Source organism: Bombina bombina, chromosome 12, assembly GCF_027579735.1.
Source record: "Bombina bombina isolate aBomBom1 chromosome 12, aBomBom1.pri, whole genome shotgun sequence".
In the NCBI taxonomy this organism is placed as follows: Eukaryota; Metazoa; Chordata; class Amphibia; order Anura; family Bombinatoridae; genus Bombina; species Bombina bombina.
In genome coordinates, this window is record NC_069510.1 from 33,254,242 (window position 1) to 33,267,416 (window position 13,175).

At 35.2% G+C, this 13,175-nt stretch overlaps 1 protein-coding gene across 1 annotated transcript in view; it reads right to left on the reverse strand.

The window, feature by feature from the left end:
• The window catches only part of KCNT1 (potassium sodium-activated channel subfamily T member 1), a 497,185-nt gene that overhangs the window by 483,237 nt on the left and 773 nt on the right, over positions 1-13,175 (reverse strand). The gene's annotated exons all lie outside the window — the stretch shown is intronic.

Here is a 13,175-nt window from a genome sequence, read left to right on the forward strand (position 1 = left end):
TTATCCACTAACAGATGGGCTCGTAGGCTAACATGCTAAGGGGTTCACAGGGATAACAAAGGAGGGGAGGACTGAGGTTAGAAAAGGTTGCATGGACACAAGTCAAAATTAAAGGAATATAAAAGTACAAAAAGAAAATGTTGTAATATGTTAGAGCATTTTATGATTGTACAATTTTTCACTGTAAGAGTAATAAAATTGTGGAACTCATTACCAAAGAAGGCAGTGAATGCCAATACCTTAGATACATTTAAAAATGGTTTGGATACATTTCTGGTTAGAGACAGAATTCAGGGATATGACTGCTTGTGTTAAATGGGTCACCTTTTAATGGGATCAATTTAAGCTCAACTGGAGCTTTTTTGTAAGTATATTAAGATTTGTATAGGTTGAACTCGATGCATTTCGGGCTTTTTTCAACCTCATTTACTATGTTACTATGTTGCAATTCATTAAACACATAATTAGGGGTCTATTTATCAAGCAGCGGATGCTGCAATCTACCCCTGAATTTTCAGGTCTGTCTGAAACATAAGTTAAGAAGCAGAGGTGATAAGATTGCTGCCCCTTAAATCCACGCCACCTCTGAGTATATGTCACCTTGTATAATCATATCTCTGTACCCAGCGCTACAGAATTTTATGGCACTATATAAATAAATGATGATAATAATAATAAAAATTGTATGTTTTGACTGAATCATGGCAGTTTAATTTTGACTTTTTGTGGTCCTAAAATGAGTTCCATTTAACCCCTTCGATGCCAGAAAGAGAGTTCCCATACAAACAACTTGGCTTCACATGGTGACATAGTTGTGGATATATTTTAAAAGCCGCAATGCTGTAATCATTCTCAACTAGAATTGAAGAGCAGATATAAATCAGTAACTTACCAAAGGGTATAGCTCTAGCGCTAATGTGGAAATAACAAATCGAATATTAACAGTTTGATTGGTGGAAATGACCATAGTTGATTTACAGGGGCATATTTATGATTGTGCGAGCAGACATGATCCGATATAGCGGATCATGTCCACTGCACATCGATAAATGCAGACAGCATACGCTGTCTGCATTTATCATTGCACTAGCAGTTTTTGTGAACTGCTGGTGCAATGCCGCCCCCTGCAGATTCGCTAGCAGGGGGTGTCAATCAACCCGATCGTATTGGATCGGGTTGATTTCTGCCGATTTCTGTCCGTGGCCTCAGAGCAGGCGGACAGGTTATGGAGCCAGGTTAAGGCTCGCCGGAAACACGGGGCATCAAGCTCCGTACATAGCTTGATAAATATGCCCCACAGTCCTTATTCACAATTTTTTCTCCTCACTGTTTATTTGAGCACAATGGCTACAGAATGTTTAATTTGCAATTATTATAAATTTTCATTCTTGAAAACTCTGCAATTACTTTTAAAAAGATCACTAAAGAAAAGTTTCCAGAAGTTTTTTTTTTCTTCTTTATTTTTCTCTATAATGGGCACCCAACATAGTATAATAATATGTTTCTTTTTATTCTATACATTAAAAAAAAACACATTAATCGTTCAGGGAAAAAAAAAAAACATTTTTAGCTCATAAGGAACTTGCAGTAATTTACTTTGCACATTATTAACAATCTCAGACAAATGACTCTTGACAAAGTGATTATTTTGAATGTCAGATTAATTATGTGACTTCCCAGGAGTTTATTGTCTATCTTACACTTATAAAAAAAAAAAAAAAAATGCAGAATAACTCACTGTAATTACTAACATTATAGAATGTTACATTGAGACGTGTCACATGTCATGCAGATAGGGCACAGAATGAAGACAATAGCAGCTGAATATAATTTAATACACAATATGTGAGTTGCCATCAAGATAAGTACATTTCTTATGCTTAAAGGGGCAGTGTACTCTAAAAATGTCTCCCATTAAGGGCCATATTACAAGTGACGCACTGTTTAGCGCTTTGGTTCTTGTGCAAACACCACCAGAAATAAACATTTAACGTGTGTAGGTTAGTACGTGGATTATAAATTGAAAGTAAAATGTTTGCGTGACAGTAGGATTGAGCTCTCATTCTATTGGCTGTTCCAATTGGCTGATAAAAATCTTTTAGCCAATAGGAATGTAAGGGACGTCACTTAAAGGGAATCTTCATTTTCCAGCGACGGCCGTAAGAAGAGGATGCTCCTCACCGGATGTCTTGAAGATGGACCCGCTCCGCGCCGGATGGATGAAGATAGAAGATGCCGTCTGGATGAAGACTTCTTCTCGCTTGGATGAGGACTTCGCCGGATGGATGAAGATCGAAGAGGCCTCCTGGATGAAGACTTCTTTCCGCTTGGATGAGGACTTCGCCGGCTGGATGAGGATGGATGTCCGGACTTCGATAAATGTAAGTGGATCGTCGGGGGTTAGTGTTAGGTTTTTAAGGGTTTTTTGGGTGGGTTTTTTTTTAGGTTAGGGTTTTGGGCAATGTAAAATAGCTAATGCCCATCCAAATGCCCTTTCAGGGCAATGGTTATCTTAGGTTTATTTAGATATGTTTTTATTTGGGGGGGGTTGGTTGTGGGGGTGGTGGGTTTTACTGTTGGGGGGTGTTTGTATTTTTTTACAGGTAAAAGAGCTGATTTCTTTGGGGCAATGCCCCACAAAAGGCAGTTTAGTGTAGGCTAGGGTTTTTTTTTTATTTTGGTGGGAGGGCTTTTTTATTTTGATAGGGCTATTAGATTAGGCGTAATTCGTTTTAATTTTTGATATTTTCTTTTTTTCTTTTTTGTAATTTAGTCATTATTTTTTTTGTAAGTTAGTAAATTGTATTTTATTAATTTAATTTATTTGATTTTATTGTAATGTTAGTTTTTAGTGTAAGGCAGGTTAGGTTTTATTTTACAGGTAACTTTGTATTTATTTTAACTAGGTAGCTAGTAAATAGTTAATAACTAGTTACTAACTAGTCTACCTAGTTAAAATAAATACAAATTTACCTGTGAAATAAAAATAAAACCTAAGCTAGCTACAATATAACTATTAGTTATATTTTAGCTATTTTACGGCTAGATTACGAGTTTTGAGTTATGAGTGAAAAAGCAGCGTTATGGGTTATAACGCTGCTTTTTCACTACCGCTGCTATTACGAGTCTTGTCAAGAAAGCTGTACCGCACATTTTTTTGGCCATAACGCAAATTAAATTACGCAATTTGCCTAAAGTCTTTTTTCAATGGGACTTCCATAGCGCCGATATTACAAGCTTTTTCTGGGAGGCCAAAAAGTGAGAAATACAGCCTATACCGCAAGATTCGTAACGCAATCTAATGTCAGTAGTTATGAGTTTTATGCTACAAAGCTGTAGCATAAAACTCATAACTAAAGTGTTAAAAAGTACACTAACACCCATAAACTACCTATTAACCCCTAAACCCGCCACCCTCCCGCATCGCAAACACTAAAATACAATTATTAATCCCTAATCTGCCGCTCCCGACATCGCCACCACTATAATAAACATATTAACCCTTAAGCCGCCGCACTCCCAAATTGCAAACACTAGTTAAATATTATTAAACCCTAATTTGCCGCCCTCAACGTCGCTGCCACCTATTTATTAACCCCTAATCTGCTGCTCCGGACCACTATAATAAACATATTAGCCCCTATACCTAACCCTAAATCTAACCCTAACACCCCCTAACCTTAATATAATTAAAATAAATCTAAATAAAACATACTATTAATAACTGAATAATTCCTATTTAAAACTAAATACTTACCTATAAAATAAACCCTAAGCTAGCTACAATATAACTAATAGTTACATTGTAGCTAGCTTAGGTTTTATTTTTATTTCACAGGCAAGTTTGTATTTATTTTAACTAGGTAGACTAGTTAGTAAATAGTTATTAACTATTTACTAACTACCTAGCTAAAATAAATACAAATTTACCTGTGAAATAAAACCTAACCTGTCTTACACTAACACCTAACCTTACACTACAATTAAATCAATTACCTAAATTAAATACAATTAACTAAATTACAAAAACAAACAAACACTAATTTACACAAAAAAAGAAATTATCAGATATTTAAACTAATTACATCTAATCTAATAGCCTTATCAATCAGCCAATAGAATGCGAGCTCAATCCTATTGGCTGATTGGATCAGCCAATAGGATTGAAGCTCAATCCAATTGGCTGATTGCATCAGCCAATAGGATTTTTTCACCTTTAATTTTGATTAGCTGAATTCTATCAGCCAATCGAAATTCAAGGGACGCCATCTTGGATAACGTCATTTAAAGGAACCTTCATTCTGTAAGAAGACTTCGATGGAAGAGGATGCTCTGCGCCGGATGTCTTGAAGATGGAGCCTCTCCGCGCCGGATGGATGAAGATAGAAGATGTCGTCTGGATGAAGACTTCTGCCCATCTGGAGGACCACTTCTGCCGGCTTGGATGAAGACTTCTCCCAGCTTCGTTGAAGACTTCTTGCCGCTTGGATAAAGACTTCTCCCGGCTTCGTTGAGGATGGATGTCCGGTCTTCAAAACTGTAAGTGGATCTTCGGGGGTTAGTGTTAGGTTTTTTTAAGGGTTTATTGGGTGGGTTTTATTTTTAGATTAAGGTTTGGGCTGAAAAAGAGCTAAATGCCCTTTTAAGGGCAATGCCCATCCAAATGCCCTTTTCAGGGCAATGGGGAGCTTAGGTTTTTTAGTTAGGATTTTATTTGGGGGGTTGGTTGTGTGGGTGGTGGGTTTTACTGTTGGGGGGTTGTTTGTATTTTTGTTTACAGGTAAAAGAGCTGATTTCTTTGGGGCAATGCCCCGCAAAAGGCCCTTTTAAGGACTATTGGTAGTTTAGTTTAAGATAGGGGTTTTTTATTTGGGGGGGGCTTTTTTATTTTGATAGGGCTATTAGATTAGGTGTAATTAGTTTAAATATATGATAATTTCTTTTTTTATTTTGTGTGATTTAGTGTTTTTTTTTTTTTTTGTAATTTAGGTAATTGTATTTAATTTAGGTAATTAATTTAATTGTAGTGTAAGGTTAGGTGTTAGTGTAAGACAGGTTAGGTTTTATTTTACAGGTAAATGTGTATTTATTTTAGCTAGGTAGTTAGTAAATAGTTAATAACTATTTAGTAACTATTCTACCTAGTTAAAATAAATACAAACTTACCTGTAAAATAAAAATAAACCCTAAGCTATCTACAATGTAACTATTAGTTATATTGTAACTAGCTTTGGGTTTATTTTATAGATAAGTATTTCATTTTAAATAGGAATAATTTAGGTAATGATAGTAGGTATTATTTAGATTTATTTTAATTATATTTAAGTTAGGGTGTGTTAGGGTTAGACTTAGGTTTAGGGGTTAATAAATTTAGTATAGTGGCGGCGACATTGGGGCGGCAGATTATGGGGTTAATAAATGTAGGTAGGTGGCGACGATGTTAGTGGCGGCAAATTAGGGGTTAATGATATTTAACTAGTGTTTGTGATGCGGGAGTGCGGCGGTTTAGGGGTTAATATGTTTATTATAGTGGCAGCGATGTCCAGAGTGGCAGATTAGGGGTTAATAAGTATAATGGAGGTGTCAGCAATGTCGGGGGCGGCAGATTAGGGGTTAAAATAATAAGTGTAACATTAGGGGTGTTTAGACTCGGGGTTAATATTAGGTTGTTAGGTGTAAACATAAATTTAGGTTCCCTATAGGAATCAATGGGGCTGCGTTACAGAGCTTTATGATGCTTTTTTGCAGGTGTTAGACTTTTTTTCAGCCGGCTCTCCTCATTGATGTCTATGGGGAAATCGTGCACGAGCAGGTAAAACCAGCTCACCGCGGCTTTCAGCAGCACTGGTATTGGAGTGCGGTATGGAGCTCAATTTTGCTCTACTCTTACTTTTTGCCTGATAACGCCGGGTTTTTGTAAACCTGTAATACCAGCGCTGTAGGGAAGTGAGCGGTGACAATAACGTGCAAGTTAGCACCGCACCCCTCATAACGCAAAACTCGTAATCTAACCGTTAGGTTTTTTTTACAGGTAAGTTTGTATTTATTTTTAAATAGGAATTATTTAGTTAATAATTGTAGGTTTATTTAGATTTATTTTAATTATATTTAAGTTAGGGGGTGTTAGGCTTAGGGTTAAGTTAGCGTTAGGGTTAGACTTAGGGTTACGTTAGGGTTAGGATTAGGGGTTAATATATTTATGTAGAGTTAGTGATGTGGGAGGTCAGAGGTTTAGGGGTTAATTTATTTTAGTATATTTCGTTGTGGGGTCTTGCGGTTTAGTGGTTAATAGGTTTATTATTGCGGCGGTGTGGGCGGACGGCAGATTAGGGGTTAATAATATTCAAATAGTGTTTGCGATGCGGGAGGGCGGCGGTTTAGAGGTTAATAGGTTTAATATAGTGGTGACAATGTCGGAGCGGCGGAAAAAGGGTTAATTTAAAAAAAATTGTGGCGGCAATGTCCAGAGCGGCAGATTAGGGATTAATAATTTTATTTTAGTGTTTGCAATGCGTGAGGGCCTCGGTTTAGGGGTTAATAGGTAGTTTATGGGTGTTAGTGTACTTTTTAACACTTTAGTTATGAGTTTTATGGTACAGCTTTGTAACGTAAAACTCATAACTACTGACTTTAGATGGCGGTTCAGATCTTGTGGTTATAGAGAGTACCGCTCACTTTTTGGCCTCCCAGACAAACTCGTAATGCCGGTGCTATGGAAGTCCCATTAAAAAAGGACTTTTTTAAAAATGCGGTACTGACGTTGCGTGACGGCCGAAAAGGTGTGCGGTACAGCTATACCTACAAGAAAGACTCGTAATAGCGGCATTAGGGAAAAAGCAGCGTTATGAAGCATAACAATGCTTTTTCACTCATAACGCAAAACTCATAATCTAGCTGATAGTTTCCTAGGTATGTTTGCTGAAAAGCAGGTAGGCAAGCTAAGGAGCCTGCATGTATCTGAAACACTATATGGCTGCAGTTATGCAAACATGCTTGTTAAAATATTATATATCATGAAAATACTGCTGACATCTAGTTTCTAGACACCTACATGCTATCCACATAGGTATCTTTTCAACAAAGTATACTAGGAGAATTAAGTACATTTGATAAAAGAAGTAAATTGGTGATTGTATGCTTTATCTGAATAATGTAAAAACAGGTTGCTCGTCTCTTTAATGGGCCACAAAAAAGGAGATTATATAGACATATTTAAGACTGGTCAGTGGGTGTGTTCCTGTATTGCAAAACAATTTACATTCTGCTAACAGAATGACAGTTTAAAATACTTTGAAAACTTTTTTGTGGGTACATCTTTTACAACACGTAATCGCTGATTAACTCCTTAAAGAACAGTGACGAACCCTGTATATTGCTGGTCTTTCTAGGGGATTGTGCAATTAATAGCGCAGTCTCGCCACCAGCTATTTCCTGTTAGAAGAAGGGAGGAGGGTGGGTATATCATATAAAAAAACATGGTACGTCACGGTCATTAAGGGGTTAAACAACACTCAATTAAAGGGACACTAAACCTAAATTATTTCTTTTATGATTCAGATAGAGCATGCAATTTTAAGCAACTTTCTAATTTACTCCTATTATTAAATTTTCTTCATTCTCTTGGTATGTTTATTGGAAAAGCAAGAATGTAAGTTTAGATGCCGGCCCATTTTCTGTGAACAAACTGGGTTGTCCTTGCTGATTGGACAGCACCAATAAACAAGTGCTGTCCATGGTTCTGAACCAAACATTTGCTGGCTCCTGAGCTTAGATGCCTTCTTTTTCAAATAAAGATAGCAAGAGAATGAAGAAAAATTGATAACAGAAGTAAATTAGAAAGCTGCTTAAAATTAAATGCTCTATCTGAATCATGAAAATAAAAATTGGGTTCAGTATCCCTTTAATTATTAATTATTTAAAAAAACAACAACTTTGCAATGCATTTTCATTATTTTGTTCTGACTACTTTTACTGTAGAATAACTCAGAAAACTAGTGCCCCCCCCCCCCCCATAGGCTGGAGTGCACTCTGTGGATTGCAGAACTATGGCCACTCCTACGTGCTGCACAGCAATTGGCTGATATGGGTAACTTGTTTATACCTGCTCCTAATTGGCACATATAAACAATATACAAGAGGCTCTTTATGGGTTGTGTCCTGGACTGCAAAATAATAGATATATTTGTCTAACACATTAAAAGTTCAGGTTTAAGTAAATCCTCTATTTTGAATGCAAATCTTTTGCAATATGGTGATTAATTTCTGATGCATAAATAAAAATTGTCATTAATTTCCCTTTAAGGAGGAGAAATCCTTAGTTCATATTAAAGGGACAGCTAAGTCAAAATTAAACTTTAGTGTATTGGATAGAGCATGCAATTTTAAAAAACTGTCCAGTTTACTTCTGTTTTTAATTGTGTTTCATTCTCTCTGTATCCTTTGTTAAAGAGAGGATGGTGCACGTGTCTCTAGCCATCTGGCAGCAGTGTTTGAAACATTGTTTATAGCAATGTTATACATATTTACAAACACGCATACCCCTGAGCTTCTATCACCCCACGTAGCTTTACTTTTCAACAATTGGTATTAAGTGAACAAAGCAAATTGGATAATAGATATAAATTGGAAAGGATATGCTCTATCTCAATAGCGAAAGTTTAATTTTGACTTAACTGTCCCTTTAATAAAACCTTAGTCTGATTTATCTATCTTCCGGTATAAGATTTGATACTGACAAGAAACTTGATAGTTGGGGACATAGATATTATGTACAGAGAATTCTGTAATTAAACTCAGACTCTGGGGTAGATTTAATAAGCAGCGGACGCGGCTATCTCTGCCGGAAACTGTAATTAAGAAGCAGCGGTCGTAAGGTGGCGGACTGCAATCATTCCGATCACATACAATCGAGATGATTGACACCCCCTGCTAGCGGCCGATTGGCCCCGAATGTGCAGGGGGCGCTATTGCACAAGCATTTCTCGCTAACCCCCAAAATTTCACATGTACCGTTTAACATTTGATGTTGCATATAACTAAGTCAAGGCAGAAGGTAACACACAGAGGAAATCTGACCATCCGAAGGAGAGTGTAGTGAAATATTTTGCAGTTTTTCTTTGGGAAATCTTAAATTATTTAAAAAGTTCAATGAAATATTCAGATCTTGTTTTCTTGTGAAATGTATTGTTTTTTTGTTGTTTTTTTGTTTTTTGTTGTTGTTGTTGTTTTGATAGACAGACAGAGAGACGGTCAGAGAGATAGATTTAAAGATAAATAGTCAGACACAGATAATTAGATAGACAGATAAAAGACAGATGGATAGATATATTATAGATAGACAGATAGAAAGATAGATGATAGATAGATAGATAGTCATAGACAGACTGTCAGATAGATAGATAGATAGATAGATAGATAGATAGATAGATAGATAGATAAAAGATAGATAGCCACAAACAGAGAGACTATCAGATAGATAGATAGATAGATAGATAGATAGATAGATAGATAGATAGTTATAGACAGAGAGACTGTCAGATAGATAGATAAAAGACAGATAGATAGATAGATAGATAGATAGATAGATAGTCACAGACAAAGAGACTGTCAAATAGATAGATAGATAGATAGATAGATAGAGATATACTGTAGATAGATGATTGAATAGATAGATAGATAGATAGAGATATACTGTAGAGAGATGATTGAATAGATAGATAGATAGATAGATAGATAGATAGATAGATAGATAGATAGATAGATAGAGATATACTGTAGATAGATGATTGAATAGATAGATAGATAGATAGAGATATACTGTAGAGAGATGATTGAATAGATAGATAGATAGATAGATAGATAGATAGATAGATAGATAGATAGATAGATAGATAGATAGATAGAGATATACTGTAGAGAGATGATTGAATAGATAGATAGATAAATAGATAGAGATATACTGTAGATAGATGATTGAATAGATTAGATGATAGATAGATAAGTAGAAAGATAGATAGATATGTTGTAAGTAACAGTGACATCATTACCACTTTCTGGTAATTCTTTAGTTATGATGTTGGTTAATTGTTAATTTGTGGTTAGTTTGTTACATGATGTATTTATTTTGGACCTAGCACACAGGATTGTAGAGTATGATGCACCACGACCAGATAATGTATATAGGTAACATCCTTCTTGTGGTTCTTGATAAGAACAAGAGAAGCATCAGAGATAAATACTGTAGTCTAGTTTCCCTGGGGAGGAGAAATCATTTGCACATATCAGTGAGTTACATTTAGGCTTCCTGTACCAAGTGCAGTGAGCTGGAACCTTGAGAGGCTGTTTGCAGGTACAAATACAATGTTTGTGACACTCAGAGGTTAAACACATATTGGAGAAGCCCATATTTTTTTTTATTTTCTGGCCATAAACTCTAATCTGCAGTGGACACTTTACCTAAATAAGATTACATTGCATAAAGCTTTATCAGCAAATCTAGGTGAGTTGGCAAGTCTATCCGAGCATTTGCAGTGTTTGCATCAACAAATGAAGGGATATCAGCAGAGTAACTTACTGTCCTGGCATTACTTACAACTCTCTAGCCTAAATGGCTGGTAGTGTGCCAAGACACCACTCATAAGAATGACTACAAAACAGCTAGATTATACTTAAAGGGACACTTTACTGTAAAATAAATTTTCCCTTAATGTGCTTTCAATTACTTAGAATGGGTCAAATGTGCGCTGGTATTACACTTTCACAGCAATGCGAACGCAAGCTCGTGATTGCATTGCAGGAAAGCATTGCGCTCACAAGAGCGAGCTTCCCTAAGCACTAATGGCAGCCTCGTTCTGAAGTTGTCACAGACGGCATGAGAACCTAGCGCAGCACATGCAATAAGTCGCGCAACAATGGCAGCATTATTAAATATATATGTATATGATTATATATTTATGTGTAATATGTGTATATACAGATATTAACACATAAATATATATGTATATAAGCATATACATATATATTTACTGGGAACACACAGTTCCCAAAGACTGCAACATAAAAGCACTTTTCAACACCCCATTCCCACCAACTTTTGCCCTAAAATACTGCCTAGTGCAGTAATTATATTAAAAATAAAGATGCTGTTATCTTCATTTTTTAATAAAATACACAACACTGTATTTTGGGGCCATTTAGGGCACAGTTATAAAATTAACCATAGATCTGATCTCTAGTTAATTTTATAAGCTCTAATTGCTACCGAGAGCTCATGGTAGCGATACCCAGCCAGCTGGTTAATTATTGCGCACCCACACATTTGACTTTTTGTCAATTATTTAGCGCTCCACTTGTAATCTAGCCCTATATCAGTTGCAGAGTATAAAAAGTATGGGAAATTGATCCTTTAGGTTTACGTTTGTATATGAACTAGCAGTTTTTGCTTGTTAAGACCGCAACCCTATCAAATGGCCTGAGCTTTCTCTGAGAACGGACCACCTTATATCTCTCTAAGTAAACAAAGGCTTCCTGATCTTATATAATTCTGAATACACAAAGACCAATATTTGATATCACTAAGGATCTTTCTTTAGCTTTACATATTGTCCCATATCTATGTTCTTTTGACTTTTAAATCACTAGTAAAGGTCTGGTTTTACTGAGGAGAATTGTAGGTAGATACATTTTTCTTATGTAAAAAAAAAATAGAGAGAACAATGGAAAATGAACATTTTAGTGCTTATCTCTCCTACCCCCATTGGGAGTGTGATCTCTTCTGCTGCCTCTTATTTACATAACTCTTCTGTAGCCATTACTACCGTACAAATATTCTCAGTATAGGTGGCAGCTACATGCTCTGCTATTAAAGGGACACTGTACCCAATTTTTTTCTTTCGTGATTCAGATTGAGCATGAAATTTTAAGCAACTTTCTAATTTATTCCTATTATCAAATTTTCTTCATTATCTTGGTATCCTTATTTGAAATGCACAAATGTAAGTTTAGATGCCGGCCATTTTTGGTGAACAACCTGGGTTGTCCTTGCTGATTGTTGGATAAATTCATCCACCAATAAAAAAGTGCTCTCCAGAGTGCTGAAACATAAAAAAAGCTTAGATGCCTTTTTTTCAAATAAAGATAGCAAGAGAATGAAGAAAAATTGATAATAGGAGTAAATTAGAATGTTGCTTAAAATTGCATGCTCTTTCTGAATTACAAAAGAAAAAATTTGGGTTCAGTGTCTCTTTAAGCATTTCAATGCTAAATATCTCATGCAAAATAAATGTAAAAACATTCATTTTTCAGCACAGTTTTCAGATTTGCAGGATTTTCCGTTTGCCGCAAACATACCCTGGTACATATGCTTATCTTATTTATATTTGTTGATTGTGGTTATTAACAGTTTAGCTGCAAATTTGACCACTGTGAAGTAAGTAGCCAATTCAGACAAAATGCAGCATACTTTAGTATCTTCTTTAGAAATTTATAAATCTGATATTATGAGTAAATATCACAATGTTGTTTAATTATTTTTTGTATTAAATAAGTGTTTTCTGGGGGATTACAAATTGAATATCCCTAAAATACTTAGGAAAAACCACACATTTGTAACATAGGAAGAACTAACAGATTATTACCAAGAACTGCAAAACTTTTTCCTCTCTGCTCATGTTCATTATATGTAAAAGTAACTAATATGAATGAAACCAAAACAAAAAAATATAGAACTATGTGTTTGTTTATTTGCAAAATACAATTTAAGAGAATAATTGTCATTTATTTTATAAACATTCTCTGGCTGATCCAACAGTATTACAATAACTGACCAAAAATTTAGACTTTCAATGTTTAAAAAAATTACAATAACTTGAAAATATATTATTGGAAAAACTGTTTCTATCTATCTATCTATCTATCTATCTATCTATCTATCTATCTATATATATATATATATATATATATATATATATATATATATATATATATTACAGTAACCATCATATGCCACTGCTACTAATGTGAATATTTTATAAGAAAACACTATTAGCTAAAATGATTTAACAGTTAATATTGAAAATCTGAATAGTTTCTGCAATTGTATCCTAAATGGTTAATTCCCCTTGGCAACAGAGTCAATATAAACTACATGCAAAGGGCTATGCTATTCTTCCTGTAGG